General features: G+C 43.7%; 1 protein-coding gene across 1 annotated transcript in view; it reads left to right on the top strand.

Annotated features, from left to right (window-relative positions):
- Positions 1-13,712, top strand: part of LOC100566392 (lysozyme C, milk isozyme) — a 125,477-nt gene that overhangs the window by 90,712 nt on the left and 21,053 nt on the right. The window lies entirely within an intron of this gene.

Genomic DNA, 13,712 nt, shown 5'->3' with positions numbered 1-13,712 from the left:
CTTCCCCCCCGTCTTACGATTTCTCCTGTATCCCGTTCGTCCTGATCCTGCAATAGAACAAACACAGAAACTATGTATCTACTTTATCCGAAGCACCCATATATTTTTTTAGTAAGCTACGATGGAACACAGGGTGTATTTTCCCTAGGCTTTTTGGCAATTGCAATTGGAAGGTTACTTAGTTTATGATTCCCTGTATTTTAAAGGGTCCAATAAACCTAGGGCTTAACTTTTTTGAAGGTAGTCCTAGTTTTACGTTTTTTGTACTTAGCCATACTAAGTCTCCCCTTTCCAGCTTATCGCCCTCCTTCCTTTTCCGATCCGCAAATGTTTTGTATTTTTTGTGAGCTCTCAAAGCTACAGTCACTTGGTTCCAACATTCTTGCATTTGAGCCTTCCATTTCTCGGCCCCCTTTCCTCCATTCTCTGGCCACTTCGGCAATTGGGGTAAAGGTTGAACTTCGTGTCCATAGATTACCTCAAATGGGGATTTATTTGTTGCGGAGTGAATCGTGGAATTAAACGCTAACTCAGCAAATGCCAACCACTTAGACCAATCATTTTGTCTTTTGTTTGAATAAATGCGAAGGAATTGTCCAAGTGTTTGCTGTGTGCGTTCCACTGCCCCGTTCGTCATAGGGTGGAATGCGGAACTCATGCTCCTTTCTGCCCCTAACATTTCTAAAAACTTCTCCCAAAATTTGGCTGTGAATTGGACACCCCTGTCACTGACCACCCGGCTGGGACATCCGTGTAGTTTGTAGATATGATTTATATATAACTCAGCCAGTTTTTCTGCTGATGGTAGCTTTGTAAGTGCTATGAAATGGGCCTGTTTGGAGAATAAATCTAATACAGTCCATATATAACGATAACCCTTACTGGCAGGTAATTCCCCCACAAAGTCCATTGCTACACATTCCCAAGGTCTGGTAGGTTCCGCCACTGACTGCAATAGTCCCATTGGTTTTCCCCCCGGCGGTTTATTCATAGCACAACTGTTACATTGGTTTACATAATTCTTTATGTCCTTTCTCATTCCTGGCCACCAACATTGTTTCGCTACAGTCTTGGTAGTTTTTGTGATTCCCATGTGTCCTGCACTTTGGTTGTCGTGAAAACGATTCAATATTTTGACTCTTAGAGCTGCTGGGATGTATAGTTTCTTTTTCACAAACCATAATCCTCCCTTTTGTTCTCCCTTGTCTGGGTTGGACATAATCCATTGGTCTTCTTCATACGATTGGGTAAGTTCCTTTTCCCAAATACTGCCCTCGTTAATTTTGACTGCGGCCAAATCCTTTTTTTTCGTTTGTGCCCTGGTGGTGACTGCCAAACCCCATTGCTTCTCAGAAAATAAAGTTCCTTCTTTCGCTACGGTTGTGTTCTCATGTTGGGGCATGCGGGAGAGCGCATCGGCCAGAATGTTTCGCTTTCCTTGGAAAAATTTTAATTGGAAATTAAATCTACTAAAGTACTGTGCCCATCTAATTTGTTTAGGAGATAATTTTCGTGGGGATTTTAGATATTGGAGGTTTTTATGATCTGTCCACACTTCGAATGGGATTTCACTCCCTTCGAGGAAATGCCTCCAGCATTCCAATGCTTTCAGTATTGCTAACGCTTCCTTTTCCCATATGGGCCAGCATTTTTCGGCTTCGCTAAATTTTCTTGATAAATACCCACATGGCTTCAAATCCCCATTTTGATCCTTTTGCAATAGTACTGCTCCATATGCACAGTCTGAAGCATCACAATGTATTGTGAAAGGCTTCTGCATGTCTGGATGCTTTAAGATGGGTTCTTCGGTAAAGCGTTTTTTTTAGAATTTCAAAGGCTTTTTGGCATTCCGGCGTCCAAATTAATTTAGCACCAGGGGCTTTTACTTTTGCAGTTTCCCCCTTCCCTTTCGTTTTCAAAAGGTCGGTGAGGGGCGCCGCCAACTGGGCGAAGTCTTTTATGAAAGATTTATAGAAATTTGCGAACCCCAGGAATGATTGTAATTGTCTCCTTGTTTGGGGGACCCCCCATTCTTGTACATCCGATATTTTAGCTGGGTCCATGGCTAACCCATCTGAAGATATTCGATACCCCAAAAAGTCTATTTGTGTTTTGTTGAATTCACATTTAGCAAACTTTGCATATAGCTTGGCTTCCCTTAGTTTTTGTAATACTTCCCGGACCAATTTAATGTGCTGTTTCTTAGTTTCACTCACTATAAGGATGTCATCTAGAAATACGAATACCCCCCGATATAATAAAGGACGTAATATTTCATTTATGAGTTGCATGAAGCAAGAGCCCCCATTTTTTAATCCAAAAGGCAAAACTAAATATTCAAAAAGCCCATGAGCACAGGAAAATGCAGTTTTCCAAGTATCTCCAGGCTTAACCCTCAACTTGTGGTAAGCCTCAATTAGATCTAGTTTAGTAAATATGGTCCCTTTCTTCAGTACGGTAATTAGGTCCTTTACTAAGGGCATGGGGTATCTATTGTCTTTTGTAATGGCATTCAAATTTCTATAATCAATGCACAGTCTTAATGAATTGTCTTTCTTCCTCCTGAATAAAACCGGGGCCCCCAAAGGGGAGTTAGATGGCTTGATGAATCCCCGTGCCAGGTTTTTATCAATATATTTTCTCAGCTCTTCTTTTTCCTGAACGGACATGGGATAAACTTTGGGTTTTGGCAAACTTGCTCCTGGTGTGATTTCAATTCCCACTTCTAAATCCCTCTTGGGAGGCAATTTGCTTGCTTCTTTTTGATTAAACACATCTACAAAGTCTCTGTATTCCAGGGGCAATAGTTCTTTAGTTATTTCTTCTGATTCTTCCCCCTCGCCCCCTTCCTCCGCTATCTTACCTATCTCCCATTCCGCTTGTTGTTCTCTGAAAGACATGCTTTTTCCCCTCCAATCTACTTCGGGATTCGCCTGTTCTAGCCACGGGATCCCAAGTATTACATTGTACGTGGCAATAGGGGAAATCACAAAGGGTACTTTTCCTTCCCATTTGCCTATTTTACATGGAATACCCTGTGTTTCTTTCTTCGTTAGTCCTCCAGCAGCAAGTGATCCATCCAACTGCGAAAACGCAATTGGAACTTTCAGTATTGTCTGCTGGCACTTTAGAGCCTCTGCTAATTCCGGAGTTATAATGTTACTAGAGCAGCCACAATCTACAAACGCTCTACAGGTGGCTCGATCCTTTAGTCCCGATAAGCAAATTGGTATTACCATCATGCGTCTGTCCTGACTCACCAGCTTCTCCGTAGGCTCCGGGGCTTGTATCTCCTCCTCCGCTCGCCTCCCAGCCGCGGGCATGGGTTTCGGGGCTTTTGGTGGTTCCCCCTTCCGGACCCAACATTCCGCCGCCCGATGGCCCGCTTTCCCACACACAAAACAACCCTGTTTGATTTTGCAGTCGTCGCCTTTGGAAGTGGATCCGGGTCGTTCCCCGGGGCGCTCTTGCTTCCTTGCTTCCCCTCGACCTCTCGCTGGCGGTCGTTGCTGGGTGCTGCCGCTCCGGTAGCGCTTTACTTGGGACAGAGTAGATTCTACGCGCCCTGCCAGCTGGATCCATCTCGGCAAAGTCATTGGATCATCTCGGTGTGCTGCCCAACTAAATATCTCTGGGCGCAGTCCTTCTTTAAACATCTCGACTTTGGTAACCTCAGACCACTCTGGTACCTTTTCAGCGAGATGGAGGAACTCCTCTGCATATTCGGACACCGTCTTGTCCCTTTGCTTTATGGTTTTCAACTGGTCGCGAGCCCTCAATTGCTCCAGCGGGTCTCTAAAACGGTTCTCTAGTGCAGCTAGAAATCGATGCACCGACCTCAAGCACGGGTCGTGTCTAGCATGTAATTGCACATACCAGCCGGCTGCCCCCCTTTTGAAGGTAGTTCCGATGGTTCGAACTTTACTTTCTTCGGAGGGGAACGTATGCGCGTTATCGTCCATGTAACCTCTAATACAAACGAGGAAAAAGTCCAGTTCGGATGATTCCCCTCCATATTCTAATTTGAGTTCGTCTCTCCTGGGTCTCCACTCTGCGATGGGTTGCCTTTGGATGGGCGGCATGGAAATGGGTTGCATCGGGTTACTCCGGACCGGACCCCTGCCCATGCCCAGTCCTGGGGCTGCTATCCTCGCTCTCGATGCTGCTAGCAATCCGCCTCCCGTTGTTGCCGTGGGCCCCTCCGTCCATCTGAACGCAGGCGCCGCTGTTGCTCCTCCGACTCCTCCGAGGCCCCCTGTCGTCCTTTCGTCGTCAGATGGTGCATCCTCCCCGTCCTTAGGGGCATCTGGTTCCTCTCGGTCCTCCCCCACCAACCCGCTGGACCCGACCTCTGGCCCTAATGGTATTTCAACTCCAACGCCAAGCCGGGGGGTTGGGGCTCTCGTCGGGGTTGGTGGTCTAAGGGTTCTTAAGGCTCGCTGGCGACTCATTTCCTGTTCCATCCTTTCTCGGAACTCCAGCTCCTGCCAATACTCCTCGCTCTCGTCGCCGCCGACTGCCGTTGGGCTTTGCGTTGACGCGCGCTGGCCCCTTTGGCTCCAGGCTTCGCTCTCGCTCGGTCCTCTTTCGGCGCCGTATTGGGTTGACTCCCTCTGGAGATTCTCCTCCAGCAACGGCACCAACCTTCCCACAGTCTCCGATAGTCGGGATAGGTTGGTCTCCAGAATAGATAACCGTAGTGCCACGGTTTCTGGCATATTCCCACCGGATCCCCAACTGGTCTCCGTAACTGCCGAAATTCCTCTCCCTCCTCCAGGGATTCTGTGGGTCACTCCATTAGGTTTAGGGTATCCGGTAGAGGAAGCGATGGCCCGTGGCGTTTCCCCTTCCTCCAGATGAACATCTGGTAAGGGGCCCTCTGCCCCCTTCGGGCTCCGATCGCCCCCTCCGCTCATCGTCACTTCACCGCTGCTCCGCAGGAGGATGAGAATTAGGATTCTCGACTTTATGTCGTGCTCACTTCAAATGACCGGCATGAAGACAGACCACTGGTAGCTGTTATCAAACAGGATCTTTATTGAAGAACACTCGACATGAACAAAGTCGAGAATGACATAATGTTTACATACGATCACCTTTATCACCTTTGTTTCAACGTCACATCACACGTAAATATCATCACTACAAAACCGTTACTCATCAAAAATGTTTTGGTTTCCCTCCTGAGTTTCCCAGGCTTCGCTGCCAGGTGTTCCGTGTGAGATGTAGAGGAGTGTAATTTGTTATGGCTCCGATTCAAGAGCTTGCAAACTCAGCTCTTGGAATTGGTCCCATGACACCCTGGCCTTTTCTCGCTTTTGTTGAAGCCTGATCTGATGCTGTTCCGGGTCCCTGTTGTTCTCATTCAATTTGGCATTTTGTTAAACCCAATAAATACATTACTGGGTCAGGACGGAATTTGATTTTTAGTATTTCTTGTGTTTTTTCAAGTACATTATTCCAATATTTTTTCATTTTTTTGCAAGTTATTCTCTAGAAATTTCTTCTTTTCGGTCGGTACACATCTCTAGAAATAGTGTAAATTGGTCGGCTATTTTTTTCCCTCTAGATATATTAATCCATCTTTTTGTCTTTTCATGATATACTGTTTTTGTTTTGTTTTTATTTATTTTTTTACCAGCCAATTTCCAATTTTAGCGTTTTGAAAGTGGTACTGTCTGATAAACTTCATTTGTTTCTCTATTTGGTGTGTATGTATTATTTGTAGCTGTTTTTTAATATTTCAAAATCTAAGACAGTTTTCATGTTATAGAAGGTTCTCTTTTTAATTCCTCTTTTTTGCTTATATTTTCTGTAATTGCTTTAATTTCTTTATTTCTATTTTTGTTTCTTTATTTAATTTTGCATAAAGTAGCCCCTCATTACCACTTTCATGGCTTCCCATTGTGTGATTTTGGAGGTCTCCTCTCCTTTGTTAAATTTCAAATATTCATTTAATAATTTCCTGTTTAGTTCAGTGTCTTTCTCCTTCAATAAACTCTCATTTAGTTGCCATTTGAATTGTCTTATTTTTCCTTTTATTATAATTTCAAGTGCACAATAATCAGAAAAAAAATCTGGGTAATATTTTTATGTTTTTCATACTTGTTATTAAAGCATTCGTCGCCCATGACATATCAATGCGGGACCATGATTCGTGTCTACCAGAATAGAAGGTGTAGTCCCTTTGGTTTTCATTGTGGGTTCTCCACATCTCATGTAAATTTAGGTCTTCCATATGGTGGAGAAATTGTTTGGGTAGTTGACTTGATTTTGATTTTATTTTTGTCTGTTTTCCTTTGCTATCTGTTTTATCTTTAAGTCTACTACTCCATTGAAGTTGCCAAGGATGATCAGGTCTTCATACTCATTGGTCTATATTTTTTCAACTCTAAATTTGATCTTCAGGCCATTTGGGCAATAAATGCTACATACTAATATAGTTTATTTCAATTATCCCGATGTATTTCCCTTGGCTATCCTTAAAGGCCAATTTCGCAGGGATCCATTCTTTTACGTACAGGGCTACTACTCATTTTTTTTTCATTAGTAGATGTGTAATATTCTCTTCCCAATCTTTCTTTCACCAGGTGCTTTAGCATGTTTACTTGCAATATGCGTTTCTTGTAACGCGATCAAGTCAGAGTAAAACTTAAACTTAAAGTCAGGTCCCTTACTCTAGCTGTGTGTGGGTCCTTTCATGCAAACGCAGGTGTTCACTCTGTCGGTTGTCCCCTTAGAGCCCCAAGGACACACGTCGTCCAATTCATGCAGTCACCAACCGGAAGTCCCTGTCGGCACACAATTTTTAACTACGAAGGCCCTCCTGGCCACTGTTGACATATGAGCCTCATGTGTTCATGGTGAGTCCAGGAGGACCCTTCTCCTTCTCCTTTATACTGTTTTATAAATTTGAGCTAGTTTGCAGTTTATTCTAATTCCAAATTCCTTTTATTACTATTTAGGGCTTTCAACCTATTTACTAAAAGTAATTTCCGTGGGTTTTTCTTTAGTTCTTTCTCTATTATAATTATTTCCTTGTTAATTTCATTCAATTTTTGGTATTTCAATTTATTTTTCTCTATTTTCTGTTGTATAAGATGGCCCCTTATAACCGCTTTATATGCGTCCCATACCACTTGGTCGCTAGTTTCTGGTTGTATATTGAATTTAAAAAATTCATTCATTAATTTTTTATTTTTAATAATACCTTCTTTTTTGAGTAAATTATCGTCAAACCTCCATTTTCTGATTATACTTTTTGATTGTCATAGTTATTGGGCTATGATCCGATTTACCCCTTGGTAAAATATTAATTTTATCTGTTTTGGTACATAATGAGTTTGATAGCCAAATCATGTCAATTCTGGCCCATGTTTTATATCTGCCTGAGTAGAAAGTATTATCTCGAATTTCAGGGTTTTTAATCCTCCAAATATCTAGTAAATCAAATTCCTCTTTTAATTTCCAAAAGTTTTGTGGTAATAATCTTGTTTTCTCACTCTTTTATTTTTAATTATTTTAGTTGAGTCTAATTTAACATCCATTATCCCATTAAAATCGCCTAATATAATTAAGTGGTCAAATACCGATTCTGAAATATTTTTCCTTAAATCACTAATAAATTTTCTTTGTGGGCCATTTGGCGCATAGATATTAACAATTTTTTTTGTTGATTTTGCATCATTTGTACTGCTACAAATCTGCCTTCAGGATCTTTAAATTGAAATATTGCCAGAATGTTTTCATTTATATATGTAACAACTCCCCTTCTTTTTTATTGTCAAATGAAAAGAATTCTTTCTCCAAATTCTTATTTATTAGGTGGGCTCTGTATCTCTGTGAAATATGTGTTTCTTGTAAGGCTATTATGTCATATTTTCCTTTTCTTATGGTACAGTAGAACCCCGGTAGTCAGAGTTAAACGGGCGGACCTCAACTCGGTCAACCGAATAACTCGGATTACCAGGCGGGACGCAGGCTGGATCGGGGGAGGCGCTGCAAGCACCTCCCGATCCAGTCCTCATCCCAACCGCGGGGAGGCCTCTCCGTGGGGACGAAGGCTGGATCGGGAGGCGCTGCAAATGCCTCCCAATCCAGCCCTCGTCCCAACCGCGGGGAGGCCTCTCCGTGGTGACGAAGGCTGGATCGAGAGGGGTTGCAAACGCTTGCAGCACCTCCCGATCCACCCCTCGTCCCCACGGAGAGGCCTCCCCGCGGTTGGAAGCACCCGTGGAACGAAGGGGCTCTCCCTGCGACTCCTGCTTCCCTGGCTCCAAGCCTTCGCCAAAGGGAGAAAAGCCCCTTCATTCGGCGGGTGCTTAAAGGAAGCACCCGCGGAACAAAGGGGCTCTCCCTCCCTTTGGCGGAGGCCTGGAGCCAGGGAAGTGACTCCCGCTTCCCTGGCTCCAAGCCTTCGCTAAAGGAAGAAAGCTTCTTCGTTCGGCAGGTGCTTCCTTTAAGCACCCGCGGAACGAAGGGGCTCTCCCTCCCTTTGGCGGAGGCTTGGAGCCAGGGAAGCGACTCCTTCCCTGGCTCCAAGCCTCCGCCAAAGGGAGAAAGCCACTTCGTTCTGCGGGTGGGTGAACGGGGAGGGCCGCAAAAGCCCTCCCCATTCACCCACCCGCCCGCCCGTGCCTCGGCTCCTTCGTCATGCCGGGGCCGGCAACACCGCCGCCCTTCGTGGCAAAGGAGTTGGACGTACATGTTGCTAGGTAGCAGTCCACAGATCTGCTGTTCACTTCTCTTCTGTAGTGTTTTCTCTGTAGTGTCTTTTCTCTGTATCTGTATCTGTATCTTTCTGGAGCTTGACTGGGAATTGTAGCTTATTTATTTATTTTATTTATTTATTTACAGTATTTATATTCCGTCCTTCTCACCCCGAAGGGGACTCAGGGCGGATCACATTATAACACACATAGGGCAAACATAGGGCTTACCTGGCCATGGTAAACCATGTCCCATTATTTTGAGGAAAATACCAGATTCTCAATTTGGGCTAGTGGTTGCCCAGCTGGCGGATTCAGTGCACGAGCAGCATATTCCATAAGGGGTGGGAATCCTTGCAAATCCTCTGCTGAAAATGGCCCTGTGTCTGTGGGTGGGTGTCTTTAAGCGAGAGGACTAATTCTATGCATCTTGGGAGTCCTCAGAGCAGCTGTCTTCATCCTCCTCTATAGCCAGGGCTGGATGGGCTAGTAGTAGTACCACAGACAAGCACGTTAGTTAGGGCAGAAATCATTGTGGTTGGCTGTGGTACAGGTTCCTGTGGAGGGCATGACTATGAAGCAGGTGGTGTTGCGCATAAGCAGATTTCAGTGAGGTCCAATGCAAAAGACACAAGAAAGAAGAAAAAGAACAGAAAAACTTTACTCTTATCAGCAGAGTTAAAATATAAATTTGTAGTATTTCATACAAAATAAAATAGCCCAACAAACTTTACATAGTCCTTGTAAGTAACACAGAATAAGTCTTCTTCATTCAAATGAGAGATCAGAACATACAACAAATAGCTAAGAGCATCGCTGTTAGAGCATTGTTAAGTCAGCATCTCTAAACTGTATTCTAACATCCATACAGTTATACCCCCTGGGTGTGGTCCAAACTTGCTGGCTGACCTACATCAGCAGCTGCACATAATAAAATCAGAAGGTATTCTTTATCACACACACATACTTGATCAACTCTTACGACTTACTGTAACAGGTGACACCTGTGATTGTCTTCGATTGCCCTATTGGTGGCACCCACAATGGTAGTAATTGTGGGTAATCATAGCCCCCCCCCCAGGTAAGGGGCATAGTAGGGGTGGCAATGGAGTCATGGACACAAGTAGTTCATTTCCAGTGGGGAGCCCTGGTGATAGACTCCCTGGATGGGCTACGGGACCAAGATGACTAGGATCTCGTAGAGGAACGGTACCATGAGCCAGGATGAGCAGCATGAGGGAGACTTGTCACATGATCTCGAGCTCTGGAGGGTAAGTACCACCCTGAGGAATGGTGGGGGGGCATGGTTGGAGAGCATACAAACCCCAAATCCAGGACACCTCACTTTCTCTCCCTCTCTCCACTTGGGAATTGTGGGAGTTGTAGTCCAAAACACCAGCTGAGCCTGTGTTGCTGCAGTTCCAAAGGGAACCCCCCCCCCTTTTCTCTCCCTCTCCACTTTTGGGAATTGTGGGAGTTGGAAGTACTAAAAAGCACCAAGGATGGTGGGCGGGGCCAAATGTCTGCAGTGTGGAAACCACTTCACTGAAGAATACACAAGACAACTGAGTGCACTAAACAATGTGATCCCAAGGTAGGGGAAATTTCCTTTTTATAACGGAATGGAGGTAGGCTGAACTCTCTTCCTCTGAGCACTTCTGAACACTTCCAGGCGTAATCTGATGAAGTCCTATATAGGACAACTAGGGGCTAGAGAGTGGGCGGAGCTACTACCAAATCGTTAAATTCTATGACAAGTGTCTAAACTTTTCCAACGGGGCCAGTTCACTGTCCCTCAGACCTTGGAGGACCGGACTTCTTCAGCTACAGCAGCAGGAAAGGTGCGTGTGGGGCGAGGGATGCATGCTATGGGCCACATGTGACCCGCGGGCCGTAGTTTGGGGACCCCTGCTCTGTGAGTTTCTAGAGTTCCAAACTGTTCAGCGCATGTACGGAAAAACTCATATTTGCGATTTCACAGGGACCACGTAGAAGAATACAGTTACTGGTAAGCAATATATTCTTTCTTAGCTCCCTATAGTGTTGCCCCTAATATATGATAGTAATCCAAACAGGCTGATTGTATGTCGGGAATATTTCTCCAGCATTTATGATTTCATTATATCATTATAATGTTGATTATCAAGAGGGAGGAGAAACATAGGATGGATTCAGTATATGCAAATAAGAGACTATTTCAACACAGATAAAAGAATAGGTTTCGAGGACAAGGAAACATTCTGGGATAAAATAATGCAATCTGACACCAAATTAATAACAAAAATCTACAAAAAATTATTAGAATGGGCAACGGAACAGGAATTCATTAAAGATTGTATGATTAAATGGGAGAAAAATATAGGGAAGACAATAAAAATTGAGGAATGGGAAAGAGCTTGAAATCGTAGACTGAAATTTATGTACTCGGTAGACCTAAAAGAAAGCTGGCTGAAAATGTTTTATAGATGGTATCTGACCCCACAGAAATTATCAAAATACTATAAGTCTACTTCAAATAAATGCTGGAAGTATGGTTAAAAGGGCGGACTTGTGCAAAAGCAAAAGAATTCTGGAAAGAAATACATAGGAATATACAGAGAATACTTCAAATTAAGATTAGTTTAGACTCCAAGTTGCTCCTCCTGGGTATGTATGACAACATAGAGAAAATAAATAAATAAATAAAACTTATTTAATTATCTGATAACAGCAGTAAGAATGACATATGCTAAGGGATGGAGGGAACAAAACAGTCCAGATATAAAAAAACTGGTTTATTAAAATTTTGGAAATTATGAGTGCAGACAAATTAACATACTTACTATCGAACACTCAAGGCAAACCCAAAAAACAAGCAGATTGGGAATTAGTTACAAACTATTTAAGAACAGAGAACTGTAAAATGATAATATAAGGATACAATAGCCAAAGATAAAAGACTACACAACTGTCCCGGAATATAAACACTAAAGGAGAGAACAATAATACAACAAATAAATAGAAGAGGAAATACAAGGGGTATAGTTGATACCAAATGAGTGCGATACATAACAACACACATCTGATGGAAGTCAATTTTAATTATATGTGATAACTGTTAGTATTTAAGTGATGTTCTGTTTTTTTGTTTTTTGTTTTTTGTCTCTGTCCTCTTTTTCTTTTTCCTTTTGTTTCCTGATGTAGGGTTTTGATTAATAGATTTTCCCTAACCTCCTATATATTTTTTTACCCCCATGTTATCCCCCCTCACTGTGTGTAATTGTCGACATGATTCACACTCCTTGGAAAATGACTTTAATGAAAATTTATTTTAAAAAGAGGGAGAAGAAACAATCCAAAAATTAAACAATGGTTGATATCTCTCAGGGAGAGTTGTATATACTCAAGTATAAGTGGAGTTTTTCAGCCTTTATTTTAGGCTTAAAAAGCCTCCCTCAGCTTATACTCGGATGAGGGTCCTGGAAGGAAGGTGTGGGCCTTCTCGCCTGGACCCTCACCTCTCCCCACAGCAATTCAGCTCCCCTTTCTCTCCTCTCTCGCCCCCACACGTGCCTTTCCCCCCGTCTTCCTCACTAGTGCTCCAAAGAGCACTGCACCTGTCGCACCTCAGGATAGCTTCACCTTGCTAAAGACACCAGGCTGCACACAAGACATAGTCTTTTATAGTTTATTAGGAAATAAGCAGAGAAATAGTTCATAAAAGGTAAAAGTTCAGTTCCAAGATATAGTTACAAAACAAGGCTGTAATCATCAAATCCATAGAAGCATAGGCATGAAACAAAATCCTTCCAAAGGAAGCCAAAGACCCAGAAACAAGAATACATCCAGGCTACGAGGTAATACAGGAACGCAGACTTGATACAGGAAAGTTCTTGACTCAAGCTAAGAAGTTGCTTTTGATAAAAAATCTCTCTCTCAGCAGACTGTTTTAATAGCATAACATGAAATCATTCCTTTGCCTCCCTCTTACTTGCTATTCGGAGGCTTCTACGCAATCCCCGAAATTCCAGCCGACTGATGCGATCGAGCTCAGCGGCCTCATTGTCAAGGCCGTCAAGGCCACTGAAATTGTTAGTGTTATCAGAGCTACTCTCCCCTTCTGCTTCTGGCACCTGAAAACCATCATCAGAAACAACATCATTTCTTCCCATGGGAAAAACTCCCTGCTCTTCATCTCCCACAGCAGGAACACTCTACACCTGAATCCCATAATTCCCATCAGAGTCATCTTGAAATTCATCCTGAATCTGAGTCCCATCATTATGCACTTGCATCCCAGAATCCTCATCAGAGTCACACAAAGGCAAAGGCTGAGTCACAACAGAACCCTTGGTGGGCGACTTCTGCAGCAGCTGCTTCAGGCCAGGGAGCAAGGAGATCTTCTGGTGGGACGGGCTGCTGCTACTGCTTCCAGGAGCAGCTCCCTCCCTCTTTCTCTTCCTCTTCCCATCTGAGCCCCTCTTCTCCCGGGGCAGCCAAGGCAAGGAAGGAAGCGTATTTCCTCACCCCTCCCTCACCCTCACCCCACACGTGCCTTCCTCTCCTGGTCCCCACAGTGTGCTTCTCACCAATGATTCCACTTCATCTGGAAAGAAGTAACAATTGGGGCATAATGAGGGTTCTGTTCTGGGCCGTTCGGTGACCTGAACCCAAAAGGTGCTTCTCCTCAATGGTTCCTCATCTTCATCCTGGAAAGGAGGGACTATTTGGGTGCCATGAAGAGAGTCTCAGTCCTATTCAACATCTATTCATGACTTGGATGAAGGTTCAGAAGGCATGCTTGATCAAGTTTGCAGATGACACAAAATTGGGAGGAAGAGCTAATACTCCAGAAGTGTACAGGGTCAGAACTCAAAATGATCTCAATAGATTAGAGAGTTGGTTGTCCAAAATGAACAAAATGAATGTCAACAAGGACAAAATGTAAGATACTACGCTTAGGCAGAAAAAATGAAATGCAGAGATACAGAATGGGTGACGCCTGGCTTGACGACAGAGTCACAC

The sequence above is a fragment of the Anolis carolinensis genome, chromosome 5 (genome assembly GCF_035594765.1).
Source record: "Anolis carolinensis isolate JA03-04 chromosome 5, rAnoCar3.1.pri, whole genome shotgun sequence".
NCBI classification, from domain to species: Eukaryota; Metazoa; Chordata; class Lepidosauria; order Squamata; family Dactyloidae; genus Anolis; species Anolis carolinensis.
This window is presented reverse-complemented; position numbering and strand designations above follow the sequence as displayed.